Source organism: Mustela putorius, unplaced genomic scaffold (assembly GCF_011764305.1).
Source record: "Mustela putorius furo isolate JIRA1106 unplaced genomic scaffold, ASM1176430v1.1 tig00003834_pilon_pilon_pilon, whole genome shotgun sequence".
Lineage (NCBI taxonomy): Eukaryota > Metazoa > Chordata > Mammalia > Carnivora > Mustelidae > Mustela > Mustela putorius.
This window is the reverse complement of record NW_025421987.1, coordinates 58,498,636-58,517,922: the sequence shown is the minus strand read 5'-3', so window position 1 is coordinate 58,517,922 and position 19,287 is coordinate 58,498,636. Positions and strand designations below refer to the sequence as shown.

The following is a 19,287-nucleotide window of genomic DNA, read 5'->3' as shown; positions in this document are numbered from 1 at the left end:
AATGCAAGTTGGTACAGCCACTTTGGAGAACAGTGTGGAGATTCCTCAAGAAATTAAAAATAGAACTTCCCTATGACCCTGCCATTGCACTCCTGGGTATTTACCCCAAAGATACAGATGTAGTGAAAAGAAGGGCCATGTGTACACCAATGTTTATAGCAGCAATGGCCACAGTCGCCAAACCATGGGGAGAACCAAGATGCCCTTCAACGGATGAATAGATAAAGAAGGTATGGCCCATATACACTATGGAGTATTATGCCTCCATCAGAGAGGATGAATACCCAACTTTTGTATCAACATGGATGGGACTAGAAGAGATTATGCTGAATGAAATAAGCCAAGCAGAGAGAGTCAATTATCATATGGTTTCACTTACTTGTGGAGCATAAGGAATAATACGAGGACCTGGGGAGATGGAGAGGAGAAGGGAGTTGGGGGAAATTGGAGGGGGAGATTAACCACGAGAGACTGTGGAGTCTGAGAACCAAACTGAGAATTTTGGAGGGGAGGTGATGGGAGGTTGGGTGAGCCTGGTAGTGGGTATTATAGAGGGCATGTATTGCATGGAACACTGGGTGTGGTGCATAAATAATGAATTCTGGAACACTGAAAAGAAATAATAAATAAAATAAAGGGGGAAAAAGTACCATGAAAGAAATAGGCCAAGGTTAAACTGGATTAATTAAGTAGGTAGAACCATATGAAATACAAGCAAATAACAGATTTAGAGCTTAATAACACCTTAGATGTAATTAATGAATACAAAAAACATAAGGTGTGATGTAGCAGTAGAAGTAGTAATAGCCTCCAGATCTGGTGAGTGATAAAGGCATGATTCAAACTGAGGCAGATTGGTTTTGGAGACTATATACTGAACTGCTTGATATACATGCTGCTTCTCTGCCAATAAATACTCAATCAGTTTAGCAGGAAATAAAACCATGCACCTAAAATCATATAACTAGGCAAGAATTGAGAATTACTGGATGCCAGGTAGCTCAGGCACTTAGGTGTCCAACTCTTGACTTCAGCTCAGGTCATGATCTCAGGGTCAGAATCAAGCCCCATATAAGGCTTCACTGGACATGGAGCCTGCTTAAGAGTCTCTCTCTCTCCCTCTGCCCCTCTCGCCCCTCAAAAAAAAAAAAAAAGGAATTGAGAATTATCAAGAGGCAAAAAAGCTGTTACATGAGTATACAGATGAGTATATAGGAAATAGGCTTGGAAATTGAAGTAAGAGTAGATTTAAGAAGTTGAAAGCAACTTTTGTAATTTATAAAAACACAGAAGCTGAGGGTGATACAGGCCATATAGAATGTAGTGGTAAACAAACAAACAAACAGAACAACAACAAAAAACCTCACACCCCATGCAGGAATCTCTTCCCTACGAATCTGCAGTCAGCCAGTCTGTTCTCCTGGGTATTTTTGGTGAGTCAGTCTAATTTCACATACTCTTCCAGTTATAGCTGTAGAGTTCTAATCTTTAGAAGTTTCTTAAATTGAACAAAACCTCCTTTTCCAACTTCTACACATTAAACCCAGGAGTGTCCTAAAAGGAAACAAATGTTCTATCTCTTCTATATAATGTTACACATCACTGAAAACAACTATCTTGGGCATTTCATTTCAGCTTTTTCTTCTCACAAAATATCTGTAAGGTTCTTTCATAAATACAACACCTGTTTGGTGAGCATATTCTGTTCTAGAGTAAAAAAAAACTTTGTATGAAAGAGTGACTAAAGATGCTCTTTGCCTCTAGGTCAGAACAGAGTGTAGTGGGAGTACGAAAGATAGATTAACCCTGACTCAGAGGGAAGGAAAAAAGTTTCACAGTCAAGGTGAAATTTCAGCTGATGATTAATTAATGAGCTTTTCTAGCAGACATGATACCAAGCACAGTAGAAGAGTTTGATTTTTTTGGTAGAACAGAAACTATTGTGCCTGGGAAGTCACCAGCAAAAAGAATGGTTAAAGACTAGGTTAAAGTGATAGCAAAAAGCACAATCATTGGGTCTTCTGGGCTGGAGCAAGGAATTTGCATCTTAGTCTATGAAAGGTCTGAGTGGGAAAAGCTGGTTTTCTGATGAATATTTTTAAATGAGCACTCTGGCAGTTTTGTAGAACATAGACTCCAAGGGAATGAATGGAAGTAGGGAGATCAGTTGGAGGATAATGCAGTCATACAGTTGGAAAGAATGGCAGCTTGGTCGATGTTCCGGGCAAATGAAGCCTAAGGAAGTAAGTAAATTCAAAAATTGTTCTAGAGGTAAAATTGACAGGACTTGCCAATGCATAAGGGAAAAAAGTGAAAAACTAAGATTTGTAAGAATTTGGCTTGAGCAATGGCAGTATCTTTTAGGGAGATGAGAAAATTGAGGGTGGTACAAGTTTAGAGAATAAACTCAAGATGCTGGTATTGAATATGCCTCTGTGTGTGTGTGTGTGTGTGTGTGTGTGTGTGTGTGTGATATGTCTATCAGACATCCACGTGTGGGTGCCAGGCATTAGAATTCTCAGGAAAAGTTCTTGGATAAAGATATGAATTAGAGAGTGCTGAAAGCACCAAACCAGAAAATACCATCTAGGGAAGAGAAGAAGACCAAAGACAAAACTCTACTTCCTACGTTCTATAGAAATCAATTAGAAAGGAGACATTAGCCAAAGGGCATGAGAAGAAATGGATGTGAAGTATGAAGAAAGGGTGAAGTGTCACAAAAGACAAGAAAGGAGAGTATTTTGAGAAGGTGGAAATAGTCAGTCGTGTCCAATATCATGAAGAAATAGAGAAATGGCTATTGGGTCTGTTAGGATGGAAGTTACTAGTCACTGTGACTGGCTAGAGTAGAGTCAGGGAGTGAGGTAGATTCATGCCCATTTAAAATAGGTGGACCAGACAATGGAAATGAGGTGATGGAGATGGTGTGGATACTTCTGTGGGGAAATTTTTGTAAATTCTTTCCTGAAACTAGAAATCCATTCCCCTTATAATCTCTTAATCTACTACATTATATAGATTATCTCAGGGAAAGAAAAAGATGCTAAGTTTAATATATTGCCTGGCACATACTTGCACTGGATATCCTTTGCCTTTTCAGATCAGTTCTGCAGTCTTCACTATCCTGCTCTGTGCTCTGGCTTCAGCCAGGGTCTATTACATTCAGCTTTCTCGTTGGGTTTTGGATGGGAGACACCAGTAGAAGGAGAGATGGTAAAAGAGGGCACAGAATTCAGGGTATTTTTTCTCTGTATTTTGCTTGGTGGTCCAAGGTTTGGCAGTAGTTTTCTCTTGCCTTGTCACTCTTTGGCTTCCTGTAATATCTACCTTTTCCTTGTCCTTTCAAGCATAAAGAGGATAATAGCTTCCTGCTATTTGCCAGCCTGTCCTTGGGTATTTCACCATTCTTGATTGATTCCTGCAGCCCTACCTACACTTTATAACCATCCCCTTTACTCAAGTTTTTTCAGTTGCCCTTTGGAGTGTGCTATTTCTTTCCTACTGGGACCCTGACTGATACAGCCCTCAAAAGGGTTTGTTGAAAGTATGTGGACTATATTTTTCTTACAGAATGCATGCTTTATGGTCATTGTCAAATATTTCAGTCTTTTCTGGAATAAGGCAGGGCAGTCGGGAATGGTAGGAAAAGCAGAGAAGAAAGAAAGGGAGGGAAAGAGGGGAAGACCAGTTACCATCCTAGCCACTGAAATTTTCACTCTGTCTTCCACTGAATAAGCTGTCTCAATTTTCTCCAAGTCAGTCCTGCTTTGTCACAAAAGCCAGCCTTTCAGAATGCAATCTCCAACATGCTAAATACATATCTCTGGGATTTCAGGTCCCTTTATTTTAAATAGACTTAGATATATAATAGTGTGTTATATTCAGATAACACATTAAAGAATTAAAATTTCCTTGGGTCTCTAGGTTGATAATACAGTATCTCAGCCTCCTGAGCCAGATGTATAATGCCAGGTATTTGCTTCCTGACAAGAGGTTTTATATCAAGGCAGGTTCTAAGAAAATTTCCCTGACTGATTTAAATTATCATGCTATAGCCACTGATGTTAGTCACAAAGATTTGGGGGGACAATAATTTTTTCTTAAATTATCGAATTAATTAAAAGGATACATGGACTCCTTGGGATATTTCCTTTCAGTGAGAAACCATGTTTTTATTTATTTATTTGTTTATTTATTTAACACACAGAGAGAGAAATCACAAGTAGGCAGAGAGGCAGACAGAGGGGGCGGGAAGCAGGCTCCCCGCTGAGCAGAAAGCCTGACATGGGGCTCCATCCCAGGACCCTGGGATCATGACCTGAGCCGAAGGCAGAGGCTTAACCCACTGAGCCACCCAGGTGCCCCGAGAAACCATGTTTTGTGGACAAAAATATTTAATTTTTGTCACAGAAATAGAAAGGGCATATTTTCTTCTGCATTTTATTTATCTTTTGTGTTGAGCTATAAGGTTTAATCTAAGTTTCTAGGGAAAAAATGTAGACTGAAAAAGCCTAAAATATATTAAAGTCCTTCTATGGTGGACATGTCATTTTGCCAGTCACATCTAGTTTCCCCTCAACCTATGTTTCCTTTTCCAATCTCAATATAAAAGAAATTTTAACCATACTAGATTTTTCCTCCAAAAAATACCCTTACATGAACAACCCTATAAGGTACTATCCTAATTATCATAAAGCTTCACAAAGTTTTGTGTCCAGAGTGTAGGAAACTAATTTTTAAAAGAAACTTTGAATGAATGGGCTGGGGAAATAATTTCATCTATTATCTAGCCAGATATTGTTATCCAGCATTCAGTACGATGTTCCTTTGGAGTAAGCTTTCATCAGAGATGTTCTCAGCCCGTACCAGAAATAGAGCATTTTCATTCGGAGGCTCCAAAATTGGATTTAGTACTTTAGAAATAGATATAGACAGATGCATTTGCCAGCACATTGGTTTTCCAATAATTTCTGAGGAAGCTTTCAGGCCTTGTACCCTATTATCCAACCTTTATTTAGACTTTGGGGGATATTTGGGAGAGCAACAGCAATGTGGGGCTAAAAATAAGAGGGGCATAAGAATTTTGCTTTGGTCATGATTAGGCTCCCAACATTCTGGCCATGGGTTGTATGAATTGCTGAAGAGACTTATCAGGAATAAAACAAAAAGTTGGTTTTACCAGTAAGAGTTTTTCTTCTGGAGCTCCAGAAATGAGTGTATGGGCTTATCTAATTTTCCTACAAAGTGTTTCACAAATGCCTTAAATTTGTGTTTTTAATAAAAAGAAAACTATAAATTAGTAACACTTTTCATCACCTCCCCCATCCCAGTTGCTTCCAGAATTAATGATTACTAGTTGTCTTAGCTACTCAGGCTGTTGTAGCAAAAACACCCACACTGGGTAGCTATTAAGCAACAGAAATTTATTTCTCACAGTTCTGGATACTGCAAGTCCAAGACCAGAGTGCCAGCATGGTAACCTCTTCTGGGTGGTAGAGTGCCAAACTTTCTCTGGAAAATCTGAAAAACCAGAGAGTTTTGTGGGGCAATCTATTACAAGACACTAATCCCATTTGTGGGGCTCCACCTTCATAACTCAATCACCTCCCAAAGACCTAATAATACCACCTCCTTTAGGGGTTAGGATTTCAACATATAAAATTTGTGTGTGTTGGGAGTGGGAACACAAACATTCAGTCCATAGCACTAACTATTCTATGACAGTGGAATAAAAGTGTATGGTGAACACACAGGGAAAAGAATGAAAGACTAAGAAGAAAAAACATTAATAGTTCACAATTAATAGTATTTAAATTACTCTACAAACATTTATATATTTTTCCCTTCCAGAGCCTCTTCTTCAAATGGTTGCCATGTAAACTGTGAGTTTTAGAAGAATGAAGCCCTTGAGATTCACAGTGTTTATTGGCTAAAACAGTGCCTTTTAGTCATTTGATTAAGGACAGTGCTAAACTCATTCAAATAGCAGCTGGCAATTGTCCTTGGAGTCACTGTCCTTGTAGTCACTGGTTAGAGAAGCCTGCAAAAGTAATCCCTGAAAAATTAATAGAAGTAGACAATTCCTCAGTGATTATGGTACAATAGTTACAATAGGTTTTTTTCTACATTTGAATGAAAGAATCATAATAAGTCAAGGATAGAATATAAGTTTTGAGCAGAGTTATCAAAATATGCTTGTGTGTTTATGTGTGAAAAAAAATTATTCCAGAAGTTTGGAATCGAAAGAAGAGTTATAATGGGTCAACACCATGAGATTAAAATATATTCAATTTTTTAATGTCTTCACAAATGAGGCTTTGGGCCTTATTTTAATCATTAACTGAGATTTAAAATGTGAATTATGTTTAATTCCACTACTATATAACTTACAAGGGACAAATTCCTAAGTTATGTTATCTTCCTTCTTAACTTTGTATAGACAGCCTACGTCCAAGTTCTACTGCTTTGCAGAGGGAGCATTCTCCAAATCGACCAAACTTTCCTGCACAGTCCACAGGCTTCTGCCCGAGTTGAAATTTTTAATCACAGAATCGAGGATTCTTAGAGGCTCAAGGACATGAAATGGCATCTAAATCAACCCAGGGTAGAAATTCCCTGTAGACTAGAGCATCCCTGACCGGCAGTCACCTTGTCTCAGCAGAAACAACTGTAACTAAAGGAGTGAAAGAGTAAGATCAAGATGTGTGGCCTGTTAACTGGATGACTATGAAATAATCACTTGATTGTCAGTGAAATATAAACAAATGGCCATTTACATAGACTTCTGTATAAAAACTATAACCTCTAAAATACTACAAAATGTGCTATTATAATTCTTTATTATTTCAAAGTTCAACCTATTCCATTTATATTTATCTCTGGTTATTAAGGATAACCCTAAAAAGGGCCAAAGGTGTTTCCCCTAAGGATCCCCATTGAACAACACAGAAGAATCTGTTGGTACTGTTGCCCTGAATGTCATGAGGAATAAATGGACGTTCATGTCAGTAAGGTCAGGCATAACTACAACATCAGGAACAATGTCTATTAGATAATTATAATCTATTCAATTATTTCAAAATCTTGATGGGATCATTACACCATTTTACCAATATTTATCTTTTAGTTTCTGAGTTCTTCCAGTCAAGGTCTACACCTTTACGATTAAGTGCACAAATCTGAGGAATGGAATAATTAGTATGGAATAATAAAACTTCTTTAAAAGGAGCCCAGGGGCCGCTGGGTGGCTCATTAAGTTGAGCATCCAACTCTTGATCTCAGCTTAGGTCTTGATCTCAGGGTGGTGAGTTCATACCCCATGCTGGGCTCCATGCAAGGTATGGAGCCCAGTTAAAAATAAAAATAAAAGTAACAAATAACAAATAAATAAAAGGAGCCCAGGCAGCTAAATCTTGGACTGCTCTGCTGAGGGTTGTGCAAGCTCCCCAATATTCTATTTTTCATATTAGGGTCCACATACAGTAGACATTTCATTCTAATCTCATATTCTTTATTGGCTGCAATAAACCAGTTTGGTAGTCTTCTACTAGCAGACTGGTGGTGATTTTCTTATACCAAACTTTAAATCCTGGCACTCCAATTAGCTGCATGTATACACACCTTCCTCCAAAAGAGCTTCCCCATTCTATATCTCTATGTTCACCTCTCCCTGCACTCCCACACTAGGAATTTCATCTCTGTTACAGCACGGACATTCTATTTTAGACTGTGATAAGTCATTTTCTTGCCTGTCTTTCCTCAAGAGTCATAAACACCTTAGATGGCTGATAATGTGATAAATGGATGAGGTAAAGAATGAAGGAATCATTTTAGTAAATGGCAATAGAAAGAATACACTGTTTTTCCCTCTGTTGTGTAATATTTTTAATATTTTCTGTATTCTCTAAGAGGATAATATTTCTGATCATGATTGATCAATCAAGAAATCTAAATTTATTATCATTTAAAATTTTAATATATTATTTCAGAACAAATTTGAGCTCACAGAAGTGTTATGTGGGGAAGAAATCAAGATGCTCATAGTTGAAAAGTGGGCTGTGTTTCCAGAAATGGCCTATTGTTGAAGAGAGATATCTTGATGTCACATTTATCATCAGAAGCTATAAAAATCCATAGGATAAATAAAATGAATATACCCTATCTAATTTAAAGATTTAGAGAAAAAAATCATACTTATAATCAAATAAATATAGGAGATTATGTTTATAAATGTGTTTATATATAGCTTATAATAAAATACAGATGGATAATGGGAAATTTCACATTTTTATTTTATTATTTTTTTTAAGATTTTATTTATTTATTTGACAGACTGGGATCACAAGTGGGCAGAGAGGCAGGCAGAGATAGAGAGGGGAAAGCAGGCTCCCCACCAAGCAGGCAGCCCAATGCAGGACTTGATCCCAGGATCCCAAGATCATGACCTGAGCGGGAGGCAGGGGCTTAACCCACTGAACCACCCAGGCGCCCCAGGAAATTTCACATTTTAAAAATACAAAACATAAAAATATTGCAACTATGACAATCCCTTCAGACCAAGCTTCTGGCCCCTGGGGATCTTCATTCATTCTGTGTTTTTACAAGAACTTTGGTAGAAAACTGTAGTCTATAAAGAGAAGAAAAAGAGTTGTAAAGAGGAAATGGATGATAAGTAACTTGTACATCTAAGTAAGCTGATACACTATGTAATCACACAAAAGATTATCTTACTTGCCTTCCTCATCAGTTTGTTGTCTCTCTTGAATTTAAACCTGGGATTGATTAATCCCATAGGCATGTTTTCCCTCACTATGATGCAGGCACTGACCCGGCAGTGAAAGTACAAAGACAAATGTGACATGGCTGTTTGCCTGAAGGAGCTTTCTGATGAGTCAGGGGTATTGGAAGTTCATCCAGTGGCACAGGGGTTATGATACAGTGAGGCCCAAGAAAGAGGGCAGTCAGTATAGTCTTCTGGAAGCAAATATCTACACATTATACTTTGGGATTTTAAAATTGACCAAATTAAAGAAAACGTGAATTCTAAGGTAAGCCGCAGAGAAATCTTTCCTGAATTCCTAACATGTTCTGTGTATAAATATTCAACAGTTAATCTGTTGCAGATAGGATTCTGTAAATAAATTCAGACATGACCTTCACTAGCTTTGTGCTCTGGTGAGAGTAACAAAGCTCCTATAGCCACTGAGAGCCCCTGGTTCCATTCTAGCAACAATACTGAAAAGTCACAGACTGCTGGAAAAAATTTTGAATACTTTAATACTTCTGTTGAAGCCATGGCAACCATGAAACTGTCGTAGAAATAAAAAGTTTTGAATTCTTGACATTTTTTTAAAGAATTCTAGTGTTCTAGATATGCACATACTTAATATTATACTTAAGACATTATGAATCTGAAGTGGCCAAAGGCCCCTTTGTCAAGAATTTACTGAATAATTTCAAGTTGAATAGGACTTTTTTTAATGCTTTGTCATTTTGAAAGTATTTATGATACTTTTCAAAATCATTAGCCATTCAGACATTGAGTAATGTCACAGGCTTTTGTAGATTTTATTCCATACCTTAATATGAGCCATGAGTAAGACAAATCACTACATTAGTGAATAGATTTTTATTTCACTGAAAATAATATCTGGATTTTTCAGACTTTAATTTTTACAGACCATGGCCAAGGCCTCAAAACAGCCCCTGGGTTACTGAAAAACATTTCACAAACCTATTTAGAAGCATCAGTATTATGTTTTCATGATTGGAACTAAATTTAAAATATGAAATAAATTTCCTTTTTATACAACTTTTCTCCAGGATTTAATACCACAGTGTCTAATATTAGTTCAGTGACCTTTCTTGTTATATTTATTCAAAACTGAAGGAGGATAAGCGTGAATTCTTAAACAGAATAAAAAAGACAGAATTAATTTATCTTTAAAAAAAGAAAAAAAAACACTTATTTGTCTTTATGCTTTCTTATCATGAATAGCCAAAAAGGGTGCATGTCACTTAGCTCCATAATGAAATTATATATTGCTCAGACCACTCTGTACAAAGATTTTATTATTGCTAATGATTTTAACATCACAAAGATTAATGAATTATTACTGAAAATCAATTGCTTAAAATAAGTGTTGAAAATGACTCAGTTGAAAGATAATTGAGTTGCATCTAAACAAAATGTTTCAGCACCAGTGAAGCATGAATCATAATTTTTAAGTAAAAATGTATGGTTTTACATTTTTCACATACTCTCTAATGAGATCAGCATTAGAAATGAATAAGTGCAAGTTCCATCTCTATATCCAGAACAGACAAACACTGAGAAATTTAGGTTTTTATCATGTTCATAGGAACTTTCCAAAGCTTAACTGCAGTGTCACTGCATCTGCTGATCTCCTTGGAAGCACAAGCCATTAGGGACATTGTTTTTGACTGATTGGTCAAACCGTATACATATGTATGTTGTTGGTGGGGAACTAAATCTATCACAAAGCTCAAAAACAGAATCAGTCCAAGATGGATGCCGTCCTGAGTAGAGCCTCCTAAATCATTAATTCCAGGCAAGGAGTATCAGTGTTGCTGCCTTTGTTGAATCCTCAGGGCCTGGCGCATAGTTTTAATGAATAGATGTTTGTAGAATAAAACTTAACTTACCATTGGTTAGCCATATCAACATGAAATATGAAGAACTTCCCAATTTCTAAACTTAAGGTAACTGCTGCCAGAAGTCTGTATTTCCTCTGAATTTCTATGGCACTTGTCCACAAAGCACAGATGGAACTGCACTGCCTTAAATGAGATACTCTTTTCTTTCTTTCCTTTTCTTTCTTTTTAAAATTGATATATGCCATTCTTTAAACAGACTGTAAATACCCAGAGAACAAGAACCCTGTCATATGTTTCCTTCTATTTCCAAACAATCTTGAAAAGCAAAAAGTTCAAGAAAAATTGAGATAAAAAATAATGAATATACGCCATTTTTTAAAAGATTTTATTTATTTATTTATTTGACACACAGAGATCACAAGCAAGCAGAGAGGCAGGCAGAGAGAGAGGGGGAAGCAGGCTCTCCGCTGAGCAGAAAGCCCGCGGGGCTCAATCCCAGGACCCTGGGATCTTGACCTGAGCCAAAGGCAGAGGCTTAACCCACTGAGCCACCCAGGTGCCCCTATATGCCATTTTTAAAACAGACTATAAACACCCAGAGAACAAGAACCCTGTTATATTTCTTTCTATTTCCAAATAATCTTGAAAAGCAAAAAGTTCAAGAAAAATTGAGATAAAAAATAATGAATATACGCCATTTTTTAAAAGATTTTATTTATTTATTTATTTGACACACAGAGATCACAAGCAAGCAGAGAGGCAGGCAGAGAGAGAGGGGGAAGCAGGCTCTCCGCTGAGCAGAAAGCCCGCGGGGCTCAATCCCAGGACCCTGGGATCTTGACCTGAGCCAAAGGCAGAGGCTTAACCCACTGAGCCACCCAGGTGCCCCTATATGCCATTTTTTAAACAGACTATAAACACCCAGAGAACAAGAACCCTGTTATATTTCTTTCTATTTCCAAATAATCTTGAAAAGCAAAAAGTTCGAGAAAAATTTAGATTAAAAAATAATATTATATTTTCTTCCTAAAGTAGAATAATTCTTTTATGGTCTTCATAGTTTTATCAATATATTTGACAACTTACAATAAGGGCAATCTATTAACTAAATATACTGAATCCACATGTATATTAAGATAAGATTAATCAAGTTCTGACAATTTTAAAGATATTTGGCATAGAAAGAGCATTTCCAAGAGCAAATTCTTTTAGCATAGTGACTCTGAACTTTAAGCTATTTCTCTTTCCTGGCCAAATGCCTCCTGGAATCTATAGGTTTGCAGACTTTGAACTCATTCTGGCACACGGAACTAGTGTGGCTCTATCCAAGTGTCAGGCCAAAGACAAAGAATGAAAAGCAATGAGAGTTCCCAAGGTAAAGTTGCCATTAGCATTTTATGAATGTGGAAAGTGTTCCTGACCCTGGAAAGACCAATAAAGAATGACTGTGAGAACAAAATTTTTCTTGCAGTTCAGGTTTGGAGAGCACAGAAACAACAAAGTGGATGTGCCAGATGCCTCAACAAACAACTGACAGGCTGCCTGTCTCTACAATAGCAGGCTACAGAGACAGAAACCCCTCTTCCACATTCCACCACCTCTGCAGCTCCCACAGTTGCAAATACTGCATGGCCAGACCTGAGCTGTAATGAGCCAACAAGGAAAAATCACATCTACAAAAGGCCATCAGGCAAAAGAATCACAGAACAAATTTCCAATGAAACAGAATAGCTGTAGAAGAAAACGTGGCCTTGAATTAAAAAACAATAAGAATACACTAGCAGAGATTTCAGAATGTGACCCACTTCTCAATACCATGCCACCACACTTTCTTGTCAGTGTTATTACAATACCTCTTATTACTCTCCTTACTGTCTCTTCACAGAGAAGCCAGATTTTTCTATCAAAAAAAGTAAATCAAAGAGGAGGCACTGTGAAAGATTTTGGCAGTGAGGACTTGGTTTATGAATCTCTCAAGACCTTTCATAAAAAGAGAGCAACTAGTAGAGCAAAAACAAAGAGCCATGGATCTTTGAGACATCAACAACAAAACTAGGTGATAAGACATCCCCACAAATAAGGAGGTGGTAAAAGCCACTAAAATCCATTTGATATCATGGTGTATGGAAGGAAGTAGAGAGAAGGCACTTAGGCATTAGCTAGCCCTGAGCATGGGAGAGCGCTAAAATTATGAATAAGCACCCTCTGGAAAGCACAGTGGACCAATCTAAGATGCACAAGGAAACTTCCGATCCACAGTGAGTAAAGACTATTATGGATTATACTATAATTGAGGCTAGAGCAGTCTGGGTCTTATAAACTTCTGACACTAAAAAATCAAAAATGCATTCCAAGCCAAAGCCCTATACCATAGAAAAATTATTTCTACTACAATATAAATTAAAAATACAGGAAAATATGGATAAAGAAATATATGATCCATATAACATTGGAAGAGGGAAATAAAGGAAGTAGACTGCAACTTTCTCAACCCAGGGGAAAAGAAATGAAAAAGAACAGAAGAGCTTAACAAAAACTATAAATCACAGACATGAAGGCAGAAGGAATAAACCAAGCAAATCGGGCATTACACTAAATGTGAACACTAAAATCTATCATTAATCGGACTGAGTTAAAACAACAACAACAAAAAAACATGAAGAGAGATCCTAAGAGTTCTCATGACTAGGAGATTTTTTTTCTTTTCTTTTTATTGTATTTATATGAGATATATAATGGATGTCAACTAGGCTCTAAGCCTGTTGTGGTAATCATTCTACAATATAGGATATATAACCTATGTGGTAATCATTTCACAAACCATCATGTGATACACCTTAAACATACACAGCAATGTACACCATTTATTTCTCAATAGAAAAAAAAAAACAGGCTATTTGTTGCTTCAAAGAAATACACTTACCATAAAGTTATGGTGGAAAAAATCAAGTTAGGAAAAGAAAAGAAAAAAATACCAGGCAAAGGCAAACAAAAATGGGAATATCAACAGGATGAAATTTAAAGTTAAAAGCAATAAACAGGATACAAACAGATATATCAAAATAGAAGTTCTTCTACAACTTAACAAAGAAAATACAATAGTTATAAATTAATATGTACAAAACAATTAAGTTATTAAGCTAACTTACTTGTGGAGCAGAAGGAATAACATGGAGGACATTAGGAGAAGGAAAGGAAAAATGAATTGGGGAAGTTGGAGGGGGAGAAAAACCATGAAAGACTGTGAACTCTGAGAAATACACTGAGGGTTTTAGAGAGGAGGGGGGTGGGGAATTGGGTGAGCCTGGTGGTGGGTATTAAGGAGGGCATGTATTACATGGAGCACTGGGTGTGCTGCATAAACAATGAATCTTGGAACACTGAAAAAATAAAACTTAAATTTAAAAACACAAGTAATTAACTATATAAAGCAAAAACATTCAAAATGGAAAAGGAATTTTATATGTATACTATTAAAATAAAAGCCTCCAATAGGTTTATTTCAGAATGATACAGATCTTGACAATAAAAAATATACAGCATATATTTACCAAATTGATTTGTTTGGCTCTAAAGAAAGCCTTGTTGTCAGAATAAAATCCAATTAAGTTAGAAACAAAGATTTTTTTTAATTGATTTATTCATTTTAGGGGTATGGGAAAGGCAGATGGAGAGAGAGAGAAACTTCAAGCAGACTCCATGCTGAGCACAAAGCCTGACTTGGGGCTGGATCTCACCCTGAGACCAGAACCTGAGCTGAAACCAAGACTTAGACGCTTAACTGACTGCACCACCCCGGCACCCCAGAAACAAAGTTTTAAAAGAAAAACCCTCAAGTACTCAGATATTAGCACTTGCTCTTATCGAGAGCCTTGCATAAAAAAGATCAAACAAAATGTGGAACAAAAAACTACATAGCACATAAAGTAGTATGCAAACTTTACTAGAATGTAAGCACGTTTATGGCAAGAATTTTGTGTTTATGTGTTCCTAAATTAGTGAACACAGCAAGCGTTCAATAAATATTTACCAAATACATACCAAAACTAATGAGGCACAACAAAAACATTATTGAGATGAAAACTAAAATAATTTGGTACTCACCAACAAAATTATAAAAACAAATTTTAACAAATTTAACAAATTTTAAAAATTATAAAGATGAAATTAATGAGGAATACTCAAGTTAATTTTTTTTTAAGATTTTTGTTCATTTATTTATTTATTTATTTGACAGAGAGAGAGAAAGAGATCAGAAGTAGAGCAGCAGGCAGCAAGAGAGGGGGAAGCAGGCTCCCCGCTGAGCAGAGAGCCCAATGTGGGGCTCATCCCGGGACGATGAGATCATGACCTGAGCCAAAGGCAGAGGCTTAACCCACTGAGCCACCCTCAAGTTAACTTTTAATGAAAAAAATGAAAATCCAAAGCTGGTTCTTTGAAAATATGAAGATTAGTGGTTAATCTGATCAGAAAAAACAGAAGTGGGTGCCTGGGTGGCTCAGTTGGTTGAGTGTCGACTCATAGTTTGTGCTCAGGTCATGATTTCTCAGTCATGAGATCTGTCCCATGGCAGCCTCCGTACTTGGTAGAGAGTCTGCTTAGGATTCTCTCTCTCCCTCTCCCTGTGCCCTTTCCCCTGCTCACATTCTCTCTGTCTCTCTCTAAAATATATAAATAAATCTTAAAGAAAAAGAAAAAAGAGGCAAGCATATAAATGAATTTAGAAAGGAGAATGGAACCTTAGACAAAGGAAAATGCAAATAATTAAAATTTGTATGTAATTCTGTAATTTTATAGACCTCTCAAGAACAATGACAAACTTGTAAACCTCTCAAGAAGGATGACTTCCTAGCAAAAGAGAAAACCATTAAATTTGACCTCAAGAAGAAACTGAAAATTTGAGTAAATATATTACACTAAAGAAACTATAAAGGTTAAAAAAAAAAAAACAAAAAAGCTTGTATTATTAGAAATGCAGTTTGCATGAGGGGATTCAAAAGTGTATAGTTTTGGTTTTTTTTTTGTTTTTTGGGGTTTTTTTTTTTGAACATATATTTTTATCCCCAGGGGTACAGATTTGTGAATCGCCAATGGAATACTATGCAGCCATCAAAAGAAATGAAATCTTGCCATTTGAGACAACGTGAATGGAACTAGAGCGTATCATGCTTAGCGAAATAAGTCAAGCGGAGAAAGACAAGTATCATATGATCTCCCTGATACGAGGAAGTGGTGATGCAACATGGGGGCTTAAGGGGGTAGGAGAAGAATAAATGAAACAGAAGAGTATGATTTTAAGCATTTTTATGTTTGTATCTATCTAAGTAGGCATCCCTCCATGAAACAGTTATACCTGCCAAGAATAGAAACTTTCCCAGTGACTAGTGACTAGAAAAGTGACTAGTGGGGATACCCTAATACCTAACAACTCCTTAGAGAGGCTTTCCCACAAAAGCTTAAGCACCCATGATCATGAATGTTGACTTGTAGGCACCTGGGTGCGCTCAGTTGGCTAAGTGGCTGCCTTCAGCTCAGATCATGATCCCGGAGTCCCGGGACAGAGTCCCGCATCAGGATCCCAGCTCCTGGGGAAGTGTGATTCTCCCTCTGACCTTCTTCCCTCTCATGCTCTCTCTCACCCTCTCTCCCTCAAATAAATAAATAAATAAATAAATAAATAAATAAATAAATAAATAAAATCTTTTTTTTTTTAAAGGAATATTGACTTGTAATGGTGAAGATCTGAAAATAATCTAAATGTCCATGGGAGAGGGATGGATGAACACTTTGCGATGCATTCAAACAGATGACATTACGCAGCAGTTAAAATGGTTACAGCTCTAAAATATCTTGAGTGAAAAAAGCAAGTTGTAAGAAGTTATTTGTATATGAAATCAGTTATGTAAATTTTTAAATAAATGGGACAATGACTATACATTTGTTTCAGACACATACTTATGTAATGAAAGCTTGGGAATATGGACTGGATACACAGAAACACTACAGGGATTGCCTGCAGAGAGAAGCAGCAGCACATACCCTAGAAAGGGAAAGATAGAACCTCAACTTTAATTTTCACTATTTAAAATGGGATCTAAAGTAAATATAACAAACTGTCAATATGCTTTAAAATTCTGGAAATATGCACAATTTTGTATAACTCTTAGTCAAAGTTTTAAATTTATATTGTCTCTCAAAAGCTCTTTTCTGCATTCCTTTTGTCCTGTATTTTCCTAGTTTCCTGTGAGGCACCCAGTACTCTCTCTTTCCCCCGGTTCTCCAAAAGCAATCCAATAGCTGCTGTTGGCATTTAGTGTAATTTGAAGTGGCTCATTATTCCCAGAGATATCTAATTATTAAATCTGTATCTGTATGTACTTTCCAAACATTAAAATATCAGGACAGGTATTTGCACCTTTGTAATTGTAGTGATGTTCTTCTGGGAAATGGGTTTTCCCTGGGATCCTAGAATCACATCTGCTATAATTTTATATGCCTGCTATAATTCAAGACCAGCTCAATAAAAGCAATTAACCTGAGCATTGTTTTATTATTACATTAATGCAAAAACTTGCCTAGGGACATTCTAGTATTCACAATACTGCAAATTATTGCATAAACACAGGCCTCAGTTCCCTAGATGATAGGTGATCAAACAAAAGACAAACCTGTTTTACTTAAACAATAGTTTGTTAGTGAATATGTGTTCAGAGAAATATAGGTAGATGAGATGGTTGAGTTTGGAATCAGGTACTTGATATTCACAAGGCTGCTGCTTCTCAAGGCTTCTTCCTCAAAGAGACAGAAGGCTATTTCTCTATACTGTACAAGCTGCAAAGCAGGATACAGCTTCTTGGCTGTTCATATACAGGCAAATTGCCACTGGCTGGAACAGAAAGTTCAATGATTTCCCCATTAGCACTGGATTCAGACTTTTACTTCAGTTTGCTTTAAATAATTTGTAACATAATCCAAGATCCCTTTAATGAGTACAAACAACATACACTTTCTAATAAGTCTGGAAAGTGTATTTAGATTTCTGTTCCACTTCATATCAGTTAGTACACAATTTATAATAATAAATAACTAAAAATAACTAAAAAGCTTGGTTTACTTGTTTCTTTTTGTTAATTGGCCTATTAGACTCATTAATAAAATCTGAGCATTTCTTATAAGAATTAGAAACTTCTGTTTCTATAATACTGAAGTCAGATAAATGACTCATGAAAATGTGAGACTCATACTAACAATTTAAGTATATATGTACAAGTATATGTCCTTAATTAAAGTGTGTGTGTGTGTGTGTGTGTACAAGTCAAATCTTTAATTACCTAAATTTATTTTTTTTAATATTTATTTATTTGACAGAAAGAGAGATCACAAGTAGGCAGAGAGGCAGGCAGAGAGAGAGGGGGTAGCAGTCTCCCCGCCGAGCAGAGAGCCTGATGCGGGACTCTATCCCAGGACCCTGAGACCCTGACCTGAGCCGAAGGCGGAGGCTTCAATCACTGAGCCATCCAGGCGCCCCTAATTACCTAAATTTAAACCATTATCTTGGTAATACTGCATTTAAATGTATAATAATGCACATGAGTTATTCTTAAATACCAATAGCCATGCTTCATAGTAGAAAAATTGCTTAGACTAGGAATAAAGTATATTATATACTCAGGGTCTTTGTATTAATATATGTGACTTTTCAGTTCAAAAATATATTCATATAGGCTCAACTTTTCAAAATACTTTTTATTCTGGGTTTAACATCAAGAAGTTTTCATTTTAAATATGTTAACACAGAACACTCCATAGGTCTATGAAAACTTTTGTAATACAGAAAAATGATACTAGTCACTCACACTACAGTTAAAAAATTCAAATAGATATATTTTTTACTATAATCAGTTACTGCAGAAGCATTGTTATTTGATATATAGTGGAAATAAAGTGTGAATTACTCCTCTGAAGGCAAAAATATAGAATTACATTTCTGTAAGAGTGGGGAAGTAAAATAAAGCATCTATCTCTGAACTTTGGACATTTATGTCCAAAGAATTTACAAACTTTAATTTCTGACTAAATCTAAAATGGAATGCTTATGAAATATATTTATCTGAATATCAAATGTACCCCACAAAATGTAATTCTTAACTTAGACTCAAATTCTGATGGAATTAAGTAAAGGCATTTCTGTAGTCATTCAGAAAGATGAATGGCTACTAAATGAAATATTAATGACAATGAGCACTCTGACTCTGAATAAATGTAATAATTCCTTTTCCCTTAAATAAAAAAAAAGGAAAAATGGAATTCTTCAAAATCATATAGGTTAGTGCTCATGTCAGTAGCACATATACTAAAATGGGAACAATATAGAGAAGATTAGCATGGCTGTTGTACAATGATATCATGCAAATTCCTAAAGCAGTCCATATTTCTTAAGACATTGAAGCAACCTAAAATGTCCATCAATAGATGAATATATAAGAAGATGTATACATACATGTATATTTTATAGACACATGTGTGCATATACATAAATATACATGTATACATATCTGTGTGTACATATATTTATATGTATATACATACATACACATAAATATATGAATATATATACATATATGTATGTATACACAGACACACATATTTACTGGAATATTACTCAGCCCC

At 36.2% G+C, this 19,287-nt stretch overlaps 1 long non-coding RNA gene and 1 other non-coding gene across 2 annotated transcripts in view; one reads left to right on the top strand and one right to left on the bottom strand.

The window, feature by feature from the left end:
- LOC101671424 overlaps nucleotides 1-5,598 on the bottom strand; it is a 28,557-nt gene extending 22,959 nt beyond the window's left edge. Inside the window, exon 1 of the long non-coding RNA XR_199672.3 lies at nucleotides 5,435-5,598. This is a non-coding gene — a long non-coding RNA (uncharacterized LOC101671424). The remainder of the gene's footprint in view (nucleotides 1-5,434) is intronic.
- A 13,348-nt stretch (nucleotides 5,599-18,946) lies between these two features.
- On the top strand, nucleotides 18,947-19,053 carry LOC123394605. Its single transcript, XR_006609364.1, has one exon. It is a non-coding gene; the product is annotated as a U6 spliceosomal RNA (small nuclear RNA).
- The last annotated feature ends 234 nt before the right edge of the window (nucleotides 19,054-19,287 follow it).